At 45.5% G+C, this 15,659-nt stretch overlaps 1 long non-coding RNA gene across 1 annotated transcript; it reads left to right on the plus strand.

Annotated features, from left to right (window-relative positions):
• The first annotated feature begins 11,153 nt into the window (after nt 1–11,153).
• Nucleotides 11,154–14,375, plus strand: LOC121834117. The gene is made up of 2 exons (XR_006077053.1): nt 11,154–11,311; nt 13,992–14,375. It is a non-coding gene; the product is annotated as an uncharacterized LOC121834117 (long non-coding RNA).
• Nucleotides 14,376–15,659: the final 1,284 nt, after the last annotated feature.

The raw sequence follows: 15,659 nt of genomic DNA on the forward strand, positions 1-15,659 counted from the left end.
ATTTTTTGTTTTTGTTTATGGTTAACTATAGCACTCTACCACTAGTCTGCCTGCTGCATCTGCTGCATCTGCTGCAAGTGTAGTCTGGTGCTAGGGGCCTGGTCAGGTGACTTACTGTCACCTTTTGCCTCAGCACCATGACAATCCTGTATTGTCAAAAGTTCCAATAAACAAACAAACAAACAAACATGCCCCTACAGTACAACTGGCCCGACACTTTATATTTTGTCCCCTTGTGCACTTTCTGGCGCAAGATGAGCTAAACTGAAGCACGAGTAACCTTCTAGCTTGCTACCTGTTCAGTTGAAACCCTCAAGCTACGTCCCTTTTCCCTTGACGGCCAAAATTTGAACGCAGGCATGGTTACTGCGGAATACCAAAAGTCTGCCTTTTGTCTCCGAGGGACGTCCACTTTGCACAGCCAGAATAACGCTGTCCGCAGTCGTGCTGGGACGTCCTTGCTACGGCTTGGCCGACACATTTGTTTTCTCGGCTTCCGTACTTTCCCACGTCGGCTTGTTTCAAGTCCAGCTACAGCATTCTTGTCGAACGGTACCTGTGAGTTCTGAAGGCTTGATGTCGACCTGTATTCTCTGCACAGCCCCCTACGGGGTTCTGCAGAAACCCCCGTCTTAGTAAATCACGTAGGTTTTCAATGAAGTGTGTCTCCACATCTTACGGGGGTGGGCAAGCAACACCGAGGACACAGTCTTCTTGTCTGCAGTGCCTCTTTATTCTCAGACACTACAAAACCCCACGCCACTGTTCAAAGGCTCGAAAAATCAGGACTACCTTCAGCTTTTGCGTTCGTACATAAACTTTGACACCAGCTGTGTTAACCAACCTGGGCTCGTTCATTACAGGAGGAAAGCAAGCACTCGTATCAAAAATGAATCGTCGCTCTAGCACTCTTCGTTTCCTAGACATTAGCAGTACATAAAAAACAGCCGACTCTCTTATTAGGCCAACATTAATGTGCTTTTCTGGTTCAATTATGAAATAATCGCAATAGAACCATTTGTATTTACTGTGCAGGCCGTTTCTTTAATGCAACTTCTCAATTACCTAAAAGAAATGGTAATCTGAAGAGTCATCTTTTTTCACATAAAAAAAACAACAAAAAAAAAAACAGAAAAAAACACCAGAAATGAGCCGAGTTCTCCGAGCGGTTTTATTAGGTCGATAAAACAACTTTTGCGTTTGCTATCTCGAAGAAATTTGACACACAAACACTCCTACCTGGTGCGACACCCTTTCCCGACAATTGGATAGCTTAATGGTTTTCTAATTCCGAGCGAGCGGCAGCTCTTTGAAGTATATCCATCCACTTGTGCTCGGGACACCCTCCCTGTTGATCGATGAGTCTCGATTGAGATGAGCTGACACGGTTTCACTGCACACACATGTTCCTATGATGTTGTTTTCACGACCACAATCGATGAATGCACTCCAGCGGTCTTGAATATCCACAGGCGAACGATTGAACTTGGTCGGGCTTGTTAATTTCCGAGCAGAGTCCCAAAACCTGTTTTCGCGAATATAACGAGTTCTAGACTAGCTGGAGCGATGAAATTTTAACAGTGCGTCTAAATTCAGAGCGCGATCATTCGCTGCGAATTAGAACTTTCTAGCTATCGTAGTTTTCTTTATGCGAGCATATGTGAAATCAAAACATCGTACAGTGAAAGCCTTACTTACACGTAAACTTCTGTTGATAACTTTCTTTTTAGAATACCTACATCGATGAGACGCGCCTCGAATGTTCCTCGGAACATAATCTTACTCCCTGGTTAAAATAAATGTCCTAGCTAGCCTACTTTCCGAGCTTCGTGCGATTGAATCACCTCCGGTTGCGAGCAAAACACGCGGCAGCCATTTGCTTTTTTTGCAAAAACCAAAACAAGAACCACGAATGGGCGGTAAATTTCTAAATACTTGACCTAAATAATTTAAACTTGTTGTGGAACACGGGTCTCGTTTTCAAAAATAAGACGATTCCCGTAATTCTAAGTTTGGTTTTATTAAACCAGGGCTGTGTTTCAAATCTCACCCTAATAAACCCGAGTTACTCGGGCGGATCGTGTCACGTGACAGCAGAAATGAAAGAACGCTGGACGCAGGCAGGTTTCAAAACGCCAGGTGTACAGAAGCTTTACCTCGCAGTATGATTTCGTTAATTTTAAAACACGGCCAGGAATTACATTTTTTATGAATGAATAGATAGATGACCCGTTTCGAATGAATGGATCCATGAGTGCGGCTGAGCAATTCCGACCGGTCGGTAAATCCCGCCACCTGGTGCCTTTTGTTTTACCATTGAAAATATTGAATTTCTGATATCTATATTACGACCTTGAATTTACGATATCAAATGGGGGACACTTGTTCCCAGCCGCCCCTGGACTGGACAGAGACCGATTTCTTTTCTTGTGTGATGCGAGTTTCGCGAAATAAACGGCGTTTGAAAGTTTTCACATCGAAGCCAGCCATTCGCTTTCCTCACTTTAGGCACCGATCCTTTCTTCGATCTCGCTTCATTAATACTGGTCGTATCTCGTCACCGCTAGCACCGATGTGTTCCTTGGTCTTTCTAGACTCTACGGACACCACTTTGAACGTGTGTAATAAAAGGTTTCGCGATGCTACGACGCTTTTACCGTGGGCATGGTCATGGCGGCCAATTGTACTTTCCGAGCCTGTGTTCGGACCTCCGAGGCTGAATTTTCGTTTCCGAGACGCGATGTTGGTGTCAAACGTGAGCACGCGTTCCGTAGAAGACCCGACGACTGTAGTTTGCCTCGGATCGAGTCGATAGTTTACTGTAGGAGCACTGATGCGACTTCCCGCACGAAAGCAGTCATTTTCAGGTTCGATATTGCTCACCGCTTCATCATTTGCTACCACAATTTGCTTTTTTGTTCTGAAGCGCTCCCTCGGGTAAAAGGAACGTTCGCTATGCGCGCGAGATTATTTTAATTCATTCATCTCGTGCGGCGCGCGCTCGGCGGAGCGGCTGGTCCTTTGAAGGCTCACCAGAGCGCGAGCAAGACTTCAAAGAGCTGCCGCTCGCTCGTAATTAGAAAACCATTATCGGTACGTACAACTATCAAATTGTTGGGGAAGGGTCTCGCACCAGGTAGGACTGTTTGTGTGTCAAAAGGGTACTAATAAGGAAGTGTGTTTTTACATTGAGACAGCTCGTCTGAAAAATTGTATTCTTGGCCTAAATAAAGTCTGAGGTCTCAAAAAGAAATGAGCTGATTCTTGTTTTTCTGGCGCAGTGAAGACTCGTTAAATGTGTCACTTCTTTTTTATGTATGTCTTCAGGCCCCTGCTGTCCACCTCGGGAAAAGGTTTGTTCCTGCAGAGCTTTTTGTATACATGCCCCTAGAGTACAACTGGCCCCACACTCTTTATTTTGCCCCCTTGTGCTTTTTCTGGTGCAAGATGAGCTCGACTGAAGCATGAGTAACCTTCTAGCTTGCTATCTGTTCAGTTTGAACCCTCAAGCTAAGTCCGTTTTCACTTGACGGCCAACATCTGAACGCAGGCGCTGTTTCTACCTCGAAGCAAAACTACGCCCTTTGCCTCACTTTCACATCCATTCTTTTGTTAAGGTGATCTTTCCCAGAGACGGTGAGGACAAATACAGATCTGTGCCGCAAGAGGGACTCCACAAATCACTTTTGAGCTTTTTCTAGACATGCCGCCACAGTACAACCGCTCCCACACTCCTATTTTCCCCCCTTGTGCTTTTTCTGGTGCAAGATGAGCTCGACTGAAGCACGAGTAACCTTCTAGGTTGCTATCTGAGCAGTTTGAACCCTCAAGCTAAGTCCGTTTTCACTTGACGGCCAACATCTGAACGCGGGCGTTGTTTCTGCGCCAAACCAAAAGTGTGCCTTTCGTCTCCGAGGGACGTTCATTCTGAGTTATGGTCGTCTTTTCCAGAGACGGTGAGGACAAATGCACATCTGTGCTGCAAGAGGGACTCCACACAACCCTACAGAGCCCACACCCCGTAACATGTGGAGACACACTTTAATCAAAACAAACGTGATCAGAGGCTCCGGAAGTCTTTCTTTAGAGGGGGGGCTCGACATCTCCGAAATCCTCAAGGTTAGGTTGGTTTCAGGTTGACATTAATTGCCACATTTGAATGAAAACATATTAATGCACCGCGTTCGCATATTCACGCACATATCCATGGAAAACAAATTAAAACAATGGTTCAGTAAAATAACAGTAAGAAGCTTGCACTGACAACTCATACAATGATTGGATAACCACTGAAATCAGCCGCACCATGTGTTCTTTATTTTTTCTTTCCTATACCAACTGTTACATGTCAACCGCAGCTGTGCCTATGCCAAATTGGCTATGTCTAAAAATGAAAACCTTCCTTCATTTAGGGATTCTCGGGGAAGCATGATGTATTAACGCAGACGTAGACAAACAAGTGTTAAAAGTTTTAGACAAAACCCCGAAACTCGGGGGAAAAAAGGACAACACAACACGGAGTCTCAAACACAGCAAGTTGGGCCATCGGATGTCTTAACTGGAAGCAGAGGTTGCATACATCGGTATGTACCTCGGGATCAAGTACATCGACCGTGATCGCTTCGGACTCCTGGCGTCAATACAAGTTGGGGGGCATCACAAAAGGAGAGTACTGAAGGATAATAGCTGTGTTTCAGACTTCGTGTTGTGTTGTCCTTAGTTTGTAAACATGTGTCGCCTCATGCCTCACCACCCTGCGGGCACGACGCCGCATGCGCGCAAAGCTTTCGCCATCAAAGGCGCCTTGTCAAATTTGGGAGCTCGTAGACTTTCGCCTTTTCTAAGCACTCCCGAATCCCCACTCAAGCTCACCAGACCCCCCCTCCCCCTTTTCCTAATGATGGCCTTTAAGCGCCTGCCTGTTTTGTCCGCGGGCCAGAAGCACCATGCATCTTCTGGGCTTCTTGCTTCCACACGGGGGAAGCAGACAAACGCTGGCCGACGTCGTCTTGTCGGAATCCATTCATTTCGCTGTCTCCTCTTTGCTCGCTCTAAACTGGTTGTCAATCAGGCTCATGAGTCCTGCCTGTCATTTTCTTCTGGTTTTGACTTTTCAAGCAAGCCTCTCCGTCGCCCCGGTGCTTTTTGTGCTTGGCGGAGGTGAGGAGGGCGGTAGGTCAGCATGTATAAAGAGTCATTTCATTTATTTCGGCTCAGGAGAGACGGAGGTACAGGAAATAGGCCGAAGGCCCATACCAGATAACCTGCAAACACACAAACTAAAAAAAAAAAAAAAAAGAGGGAGGGGGAGGGGGGGCTCGGCAGCTCGGTCCTGAGGACAGGAGGGGCTCAAGCCCACCCTGCCCCCCCCCCGCTTTCAGAGCCCCTGAACGTGATTTACTAAGACAGGCCTGCATTCAAATTTTGGCCGTCAGAGAAAAACGGATGGATCCAGAGGGTTGAAACTTCACAGGTAGCAAGGTACCAGAGGCCTCAAATTTCAGTAGGCATACCTTTACGAAAGGAGGTTCCAAAGCTTAGAAAAAAAATCTTTCGGCTACAGGACCCAGGTGTGTCTTTATTTAAAATCCAGAGCAGATAAAGTTTTCTAATAACTTTCGAAAGGTGCACTGGCCGTTGCTAAACAAGAAACAAAAACAATTTTCTCAAGAAAACGTGCGAGGGAGGAGGGCTGAGCAATATCGAACCCGAAAATTGGTGCTTTCCTGTGGAAAGTCGCATCAGTGCTCGTAAAGTAAAATATCCACTCGATCAGAGGTAAAGTACAGTCGTCGGGTGTTCTACGAAACGCCTGCTCACGTTTGACACCAACATCGCGTCTCGGAAACGAAAATTCAGCCTCGGAGGTCCGAACAAAGGTTTCTAAAAGTAGAAATGGCCGCCATGACCATGCCCACGGTAAAAGCGTCGTAGCATCGCGAAAACTTTTATTTCACACGTTCAAAGTGGTGTCCGTAGAGTCTAGAAAGACCAAGGAACACATCGGTGCTAGCGGTGATGAGATACGACCAGTATTAATGAAGGGAGATCAACGAGAATGCTTCCCTTAATAAATAGTGCAAAAAATAAACAAAATAATAAAGAAAAAAATACCCGATGCGAGTGGTGTGTCTGCCCTCCACCAGGCGGCGCGATCCCCTTCCCGATTGGTCTCTCGACTGAGTTGCGGTGAGCGGACGTGTTTCCTGGTTCTCCTCGAGCATCCGAAGCTAAGTGCCAGTTTTTCTTCTTTTCTCTCTCTTTTTTTGAGAGTTGATTGGAAGTGACTATGCGGTAGCAGTATTAGGTTTGAACAGCAGCAGTTAACGTTAGTTTCGCAAAGTAGGCTCTGTTTGAATTTTTGGCGGGAAGGGACGGTTTGTTCCCGGTCTAGACATGGGTCTAGATTTGGGTCGGCATGACAAGGGTGGGGACGAGTTGGTGCAGTGCGAGGGGTGTGGGAGGTGGTGTTACCTGGAGGAGACGGGTTTCGGGAGCCTGGAGGTGGCGGCGGAGGTGAGTTTCGAGTGTCGGCTTTGTGTGAAGCTTCAGCAGGTAACTGGGGAATGGGAGGGTAGAGTTCGGGAGATTGAGGCCCAGCTTAAGGCAGAAGGAGAGAAGCGGGTGGGTCTCGAGGCCCAGGTAGAGGAGCTGACTAGGCAGCTTAATCATGAGAGGGAGCAGCGGGTCGGCCTCGAGAAGCAGGCGGAGGAGCTGGGGGAAGTATGGAAGGCGGGTTTAGAGGAGCGTAAGAGGGAGTGTGACAGTAGGGTAGAGCGCCTGGAAGGGGTAATTCGAGCGAGTGAGAGTAGCGAGGGAAGAAAGGAGGAAGTGTCAGTTCTAGCGGGACGAACCACCAGTCTGCAGGCTGGGGTCCCTGGTGGTAGGGAGTCCGGCCTGTTGGCAGGCGGGCTCGACGACGCTGGAGAGCTGATTGAACCTCAGCTCAATGGCGCCTTCGAGCAGCAGGCGTCGGGCAGTCAGGTGACAGGAGATAAGTCGCAGGACAAAGGCGCGCAGGCACCAGGGGGATCTAGGGTACTGGTAGTGGGGAGCTCTAACGTAGCACGGGTTAGGAGGGGTGTACATAACAGGGTGAAGGGAGACCAGAGGGTAACCGTAGAGGTCCAGCCAGGGAAGTGTATGGTGGATGCTATGACCGCAGCACGTGAGGGGGTGTGGGATAACCGGGAGGGAAGGAACCTAGTAATAGTTCATGCGGGGCTTAATGATGTGCTGAAGGGTAGGAGCCAGAACCTCGGAAAGCAGCTAAACGTGGGAATACGTAAGCTGAGGGACGTGTCTGAGAATGTGCATGTGGTTGTGTGCACCATTCCAGAAGTTCGGGGGCAGTCCGGGTTAACGGAGAGGAGGGTTGTCGAAGCCAACGGAGTAATTAAGGGTATGAGTCGACAGCTTCGGTACGACGTAATGGAAGTAAACAGAGAAGTGTACGAGGCTGGCTCCCGCCCTTTTGCAGATGGCATTCACTACAGTGAGGCCACGGGTTACAGGGTGGGGGATAGGATGGGCCGCACGGTGACTGCTTTTTTGGGGGGACCGAGGGCCCTGGGGGCACTGAAGTAACTGAAACCCCAACAAAGTCAGGAGAGGCACCCAGGGTTAAAAAGAGGAGAAAACGTAAGAACAGGTATAAAAAATCAGCACAATCAGACATTGGATATATTAACATGCAGGGTGGTAGAAATAGGTTAAAATGGGAAGAGGTAGAGGAGCAACTAAGAAAGGAGGATTTAATGGTGTATGGGTTTGTGGAAACACATCTCAGAGACATGGAGCAGCCACCTTGCAACCCTGACTATGTGTGGGAAGAATGCAACAGAATGGAGGGAACGAGGAAGGGAGGTGGAATTGGAGCATTCATTAAGAAGAATATGAACTTTCAAAGGATCAGAAAGGAGTGCGCCGAACATTTGTGGCTGAAAGGAAAAGTCGCTGGGGAATCAACAGTCCTTGGAGTGGTTTACTTATGGACAGGGACAGGTGCTAAAGAGGAAAACAGAAAAATGATTGATTGCATATCAAGAGACATTAGTGAACTAGGGGAAGGCTCCGAAATAATTATTATGGGAGACATGAATGCCCATATTGAGGGTCTGGATGGGTATACGGACTCAACTGGAAGCATATTACTAGAACTGGTGGAAAAACATGACTTAGTTTTATGTAATACCAGTCAGAAGTGTGACGGGCACATAACTTGGGAAACTGGCAATCTGCATTCAACTATAGATTACGTACTCATGTCACACAAAATATATGGTAAGTTACAAGTAATGAAAATAGATGAAGAAGGTTCCAAAAGTCTTGGTAGTGATCATAAACGTATTAAGCTGAATTTTGCCAGAGAAGTAAATGCTGAAACTAGACAACATAATTCAAAGCAAACTTTCTGCAGCGACAAAGAGTTGGAAATAGTTGTTGAAAGAATAGAGGCAGCAGTTTCAGGGCAACGGCATACAGATTGGACCTATGAGAGCCTAACTAGGCTTTTTTCTCTAGAACTAGACAAAGTTAAGAGTAAACGAAAGGGGAAGCAAGGACATAGACCAAAAAGTTGGTGGGACAAAGAAGTGAAGCAAGCGATACAAAAACGTCAGGAAGCCTCTAGAGAACACAGGTATTCCAAGCGTAGTGGGGAGTCCGAAACGGAAGTAAAAAGAAAATGGGACAATTTTGTAACATGTCGCCGAGAGGCATCCAGTTTGATCAATGCGAAAATTCAGAGAAAGGGTGAGGAATGGATGAGTAATGTAAGTAAGAAAGATAGAAATGCTGCCAAGAAGTTTTGGGAGCACTTGAACTCACTCGGTGAAACAACGCAAGCTAGACAGAGGTTTATACTCTCGCATCAGGGAGATCAATTAGAGGGAGATGATGCGATACAATATATAGGAGCAGTGATGGAGGAGAAATTTCGGGAACGGGTACATGTGGAAGATAGGAGAACCGAAGGAAGTAGCAGTCCAGTTTGTGACATCGCGGATTTTGGACACAGAGAATGGGAAAAGGCGGAACGAAGAGTCCCTAGTGGCACGTCGACAGGCACAGATGGTATCCCTATCAAGCTGGTGAAGAATTTGGGTCCTAAATCTAAGGCAAAACTAAGGGAGGTAGTGAGTACCATGATAACAAAAGGAAATATTCCAGATGAATGGAGGCTTAGTAGGATGAGTATGATATATAAGGGAAAGGGAGATAAGTCTGATATTAGGAATTATCGTCCTATAACCGTGACACCGGTTATTTACAGGTTGGTAATGCAGATTATAAAGAACAGACTGGAGGAATGGGTAGATTGCGAGGGCATACTGGGCGAGTTACAGAACGGGTTTCGAAAACAAAGAAGGTTGGAGGACAACTTATTTTCTCTAACACAGTGTATAGAAATAGCGCAAAAAGAAAACAGACAGCTCTGGCTGGCATTTCTGGATATCAAGGGTGCCTATGACAATGTGAACCAAAGAAACCTGTGGGACATAATGGAGAACTTAAACCTAGATGAAGGACTAACAGCACTATTAAGGAACATTTACAAAGATAACAAGGTGATTATAACATGGGAAGGAAAGGCGACAGGGAAAATAGAGATAAGACGAGGCCTTAGGCAGGGGTGCCCGTTATCGCCTTTGCTGTTTATGTTGTATCTGAGAGGATTGGAGGATAGACTAGAGAAGAGTGGGCTTGGGTTCAACCTTTCTTACAGTAAGCTAGGCCAAAAAATTCAGCAATCCTTACCGGGATTGATGTATGCGGACGATATTGTACTAATGGCTAACAACAGGACAGAGTTGCAGGAATTAATGAGCATCTGTGGTAGGGAAGGAGAGGAATTAGGTTTAGAATTCAGTAGCGAAAAATCGGCAGTCATGATTTTTAACGAGGATGAAGTTGAGAGGCTGAAGATACAGAATATTACAGTTGAGAGAGCTAGTAAATACAAGTATCTAGGAGTATGGATATGTGATGGTGCAGAATATCTCAGAGACCATGAAAAGTATATAATAGGTAAGGGCAACAGAAATGCAGCTGTAATGAAAAATAGAGCACTTTGGAATTACAACAGGTATGAGGTGGTGAGAGAGATTTGGAAAGGGGTCATGGTGCCTGGCTTGACTTTTGGAAACGCAGTGCTATGCATGAAATCCGAAGTGCATGCGAAACTAGAAATAAAACAGCGCGGAGTAGGTAGACTGGCTTTGGGGGCGCATTGCAAAACGCCAAACCAGGGAGTACAAGGAGACATGGGATGGGCATCATTTGAGAGCAGGGAAGCGGTGAGCAAGGTAGAATTTGAGGATAGGTTGAGGCTAATGGATGGGGAGCAATGGGCACGAAAGGTTTTCAGCTATTTATACATGAGGAGTGTAGACACAAAGTGGAGACAGCGCACTAGGAAATTAAGAGGAAGGTTTTTGGGCTATAGCGAAGATACGGAAGAGCAAGTCTCAGTTAAGAAGAAAGTTAAGGCCACAGAAAGAGATCGGTGGCTAGAGGGAATGCAGACAAAGACTGCTCTGGAAAGCTATAGATTAAACAAAAGAGTTATTGCCAAAGAAAGCATTTATGACAATTCTAGGGGAAGCTCATTGCTGTTTGAGGCAAGAACGGGTGTTCTGCGAACCAGAACATACAGAGTGAAGTACCAGGAAATTGATACAGTGTGCACTGCTTGTGGAGAGGAGGACGAGACGGCTGAGCACTTGATACTCTACTGTAAAGGGCTTCACCCTATGCCTACCGAAGACAACATAGATTTAATAAAGTCATTGGGTTTTAGAGACAGCGAAGGGAGAGTGGATTTCAAGACTGTAGAGATTACCAAGCAAAGATTAAGTGAATGGTGGCAGAAATCGAGAGAAAACTAGGTATTTTCTTAATCACTGATGGCAAGGGGGTTTCATAGCCTCACTTTCTTTGCACTGCGGAGTGAATATAGATTTCACATTTAAATATTCTAAGCTTAAAAGGTAAAACAAAATGGCTAGGTGGCGTAAGCTACCGCCCGATCCAAAGGGCTCAGCCGTATTCATCCATCCATCCATCCATCCATCCATTTTTTCCTTCTCTTTCCCTCTCCTCCTCGCTCATCCTCCTCCGCTTTCCTTTGTTCCCAGAGGCCGGCCCCAGTGTGGTTTCCGTTGTGCTCGGGAGCAGTCGCGTAGTCGCCCGTGTCCAGCTCCTTCTTTGTTCTTTGTTCCGAAATCGGTCTTCTTCTTCTTCGGACCCCGAACGTCGCCTCACGCTTCCTGCCTTCGTCAAAGGGCCTCCTTTCGTTCGACACATTGGGGTAAGTGTACGTCCATTATACTATCCTTTAATTTCGAGTTTTTGATTATTTGCCAAACGAAAGTGATTTGAGTTTTTCAGCAAAAAAAAGAAGAATAATTCGTTTAAAACCAAGTGCTTTTCACACCTATTGGAGAATTTCATTAGCTTTCGGAAAATATATACTTCGATATGCGTAAAAGTATTTCTCGTTGCGTTAGAGAGTGAAGCAGGTGAAGCGGGAAAGTCCGGAGCGCGCGCGAGCCGCGATTCGATCGTCTAAGATCAGGCAAAAATTAAAAATAAAAGTGAACTGCTACCTTTAGAACAGTCTCTTTTTCTGTGCTCTTAGCGCACACGTTTGTCTAACGGCACACGAAATTAAGAATCTCTATCTACTTTTATTATTACCTTTTTTTAACTTAAATCGACCAGCCACCCAGAGCGCCCGAAAACTAGTTTGGCTGGTTAGATCGAAATATGAAGAAGAATAATTCCGTTTAAAATCAAATAATTTTTACACCTATTGCACAATTTCATTACCTTTCGGAAAATATATACTTCGATGTGCGTAAGAGTATTTCTCGTTGCGATAGCGAGTGAAGCAGGTGAAGGGGGAGAGTCCGAAGCGCGCTCGAGCCGCGATTCGATCGTCTAAGATCAGGCAAAAATTAAAAATAAAAGTGAACTCCTACCTTTAGAACAGTCTCTTTTTCTGTGCTCTTAGCGCACACGTTTGCCTCACGGCACACGAAATTAAGAATCTCTATCTACTTTTATTATTACCTAAAGAAAAAAGCAGTGTGTTTAACCCTCCTGGAAAAGCGAACGCCGGCATCGCGCGTGACGGGCGGCGTGTTTTCAAGTTTTAATTAAACGCGTACAGAAGCTTATTTAATCGCAAACTAAGGCGCTAATTGTTCGCTACCTATCGTCCGAAGCAGGGACTTGTAGCACGAATTGTTGATTTTTGGCGATTTTTTGAAGGAGCAGGGGAGCCTCGTGGAAATCGAAATTGATGCATTGGCCGTGTGGGAAAGCGCGACTTTGTGTATTAATTAGGCGCGTAGAGAAGCTTATTTAATATCAAACTAAGGCGCTAATTGTTCGCTACCTATCGTCCGAAGCAGGGACTTGTAGCACGAATTGTTGATTTTTGGCGATTTTTTGAAGGAGCAGGGGAGCCTCGTGGAAATCGAAATTGATGCATTGGCCGCGTGGGAAAGCGCGACTTTGTGTATTAATTAGGCGCGTAGAGAAGCTTATTTAATAGCAAACTAAGGCGCTAATTGTTCGCTACCCATCGTCCGAAGCAGGGACCTGTAGCACGAATTGTTGATTTTTGGCGATTTTTTGAAGGAGCAGGGGAGCCTCGTGGAAATCGAAATTGATGCATTGGCCGTGTGGGAAAGCGCGACTTTGTGTATTAATTAGGCGCGTAGAGAAGCTTATTTAATAGCAAACTAAGGCGCTAATTGTTCGCTACCCATCGTCCGAAGCAGGGACCTGTAGCACGAATTGTTGATTTTTGGCGATTTTTTGAAGGAGCAGGGGAGCCTCGTGGAAATCGAAATTGATGCATTGGCCGTGTGGGAAAGCGCGACTTTGTGTATTAATTAGGCGCGTAGAGAAGCTTATTTAATAGCAAACTAAGGCGCTAATTGTTCGCTACCTATCGTCCGAAGCAGGGACTTGTAGCACGAATTGTTGATTTTTGGCGATTTTTTGAAGGAGCAGGGGAGCCTCGTGGAAATCGAAATTGATGCATTGGCCGTGTGGGAAAGCGCGACTTTGTGTATTAATTAGGCGCGTAGAGAAGCTTATTTAATAGCAAACTAAGGCGCTAATTGTTCGCTACCTATCGTCCGAAGCAGGGACTTGTAGCACGAATTGTTGATTTTTGGCGATTTTTTGAAGGAGCAGGGGAGCCTCGTGGAAATCGAAATTGATGCATTGGCCGTGTGGGAAAGCGCGACTTTGTGTATTAATTAGGCGCGTAGAGAAGCTTATTTAATAGCAAACTAAGGCGCTAATTGTTCGCTACCTATCGTCCGAAGCAGGGACTTGTAGCACGAATTGGTGATTTTTTGTTATTTTTTGAAGGAGCAGGGAAGCCTCGCGGAAGCCGAAATTCATGCATGGGGCGTGTGGGAAAGCGCGACTTTGAGTATTAATTAGGCGCGTAGAGAAGCTTATTTAATAGCAAACTAAGGCGCTAATTGTTCGCTACCTATCGTCCGAAGCAGGGACTTGTAGCACGAATTGTTGATTTTTGGCGATTTTTTGAAGGAGCAGGGGAGCCTCGTGGAAATTGGAATTGATGCATTGGCCGTGTGGGAAAGCGCGACTTTGTGTATTAATTAAGCGCGTACAGAAGCTTATTTAATCGCAAACTAAGGCGCTAATTGTTCTTTTTGTCCAGGCTTTGCTAGTGGCGTGAGCTTTCCCCGAACCTCTGCCGTCTGCTACAGCTCCTTTGTCTCCTGGGCGACCGTTGGAGCCGACTTCTTGCACGAATTCTTTTGTTCTTTTCACGCGAAACACGGAATTCGGCGGCGCCGAGCTAGGAAGCCGGCCTCTACGAACTCAAACGTTTCATCACTCTCTGACGCACGGAAGAAAAGAAAAAAATATATGTGTGTGGCGTAAGAACGTTCGGTGCATCTTTAATGTAGGGCGCTAAAGATTGTCTTTTTGTGCAGCGCAAGAGCGAGTTGCACGGCTGGCCCTCCGTTTCAAGTGACCTCCTTCAGCTGCGGATGACCTGTGCTTAATCAAGACCGCTTGAATGGCAACTGAGAACTTGCTCCAAGCAAAAAGTGTTTTTATGAAATCGTGTTAGCTCGTGCGAATTCACTGAATAGGAACAAGTGTGTTTTCATCGAGACAGCTCTCGTCTGCAAACTTGCATTGTCGGCCTAATAAAGTGTGAGGTTATTAAAATGTGAGGTAAAAAAGGAAAAATCTGTTGTTTTGTGTTTTGCTGGTGAGGACGAAGCCCCTGCTGTGCACACCTGCGGAAACGAAGTAAGTCCCTTATCAGTTTGTTCAGAGATTTGATTTTTTCCCGTGGTAATCGTGAAAAATAAAAAAGCGCGAGGACATAAATTCTTCTTTCTTATGTTTGAGCTTATTGCAAGACGCTATGAGCGGCGTTATGTTATATCTATACATAGCCTTTGAACTTGTGTTTTTTCTTCTTTCTTTTTGTGATCTCCAGTGTACCAGATTTGTCGGTTTACTGTTATTTTTTTGTTCCTTCTCGTCGCACCCTGCTTGGGGATTGGAAATGGCCTGCAGTGTAAATGAATAAAAACCAAATATATAAAAAAAAGAATTTAAATACTTCCCGACGCCATAGGGTCTTGATCTGCTTACAAATGCATTTAAATACTCTTTTCCCAGAACCATAACAGAATGAAACAGCCTACCTCATCGCAGATTTGTATCTGACAATGTTTTGCAGTCGATGGAGCGTTTGTTTGATGTGTAACCCTTTGCATGGTGTTTTAATTTTCCTCTTGCCCACTACTGCCACTCCTCCCAACTTTGTTGTGGGCTATTACATTACAATTTTCCCCTGTTCCGCTCTCCCATTTTACGGATTACCTGGTGTTGCGTTTTTAATATAATATAACAATCTGAGGTTAAACGGACAAAGAGGCCCCTGCTGTGCACACCTGCGGAAACGAAGTAAGTACCTTATCAGTGTTATTCAGAAATTTGATTGTTTCCAATGGTAATCGTGAAAAAAAAAAAAAAAAGAAATGTGTTTTTTTATGTGTGTGCTCGCCCAAAAGCGAGCACATGCATTCTTTTAATGTTCTCTGTTGCGCTTATTGCAAGACGCTGTCAGCGGCGTTGTATTATCTATACAGCCTTTGAACTTGCGTTTTCTCTTCTTTTTTTGTATCTCTGTACTTTGTATTCAAGTATATCAATCCACAAGTGCTAGCTGGGTCATTTATTGTAACCAGGCGAGTGGGATGTTCCGAGGAACATTATAGGCGCGTCTCATCGATGTAGCTAATCTAATAAGAAAGTGTTGATTAAAAAGTTTACGTGTAAGGCTTCATTCTGTGGTGTTGTGATTTGGCATATCCTCGTATAAAGAAAACTACGATAGTTGGAAGGTTCTAATTCGCAGCGAATGATCGCGCTCTGAATTTAGACGCACTGTTAAATTTTCATCGCTCCAGCTCGTCTAGAACTCGTTATACTCGCGAAAACAGGTTTTTGGGACTCTGCTTGGAGATTAAAAACCCCGACCAAGTTCAATCGTTCACCCGTGAATATTCAAGACCGCTGGAGTGCATTCATCGATCGTGGTCGTGAAAACAACATCGTAGGAAAATGTGTGTGCAGTGAAA

Source organism: Ixodes scapularis, unplaced genomic scaffold (assembly GCF_016920785.2).
Source record: "Ixodes scapularis isolate PalLabHiFi unplaced genomic scaffold, ASM1692078v2 ptg000582l_1__unscaffolded, whole genome shotgun sequence".
Lineage (NCBI taxonomy): Eukaryota > Metazoa > Arthropoda > Arachnida > Ixodida > Ixodidae > Ixodes > Ixodes scapularis.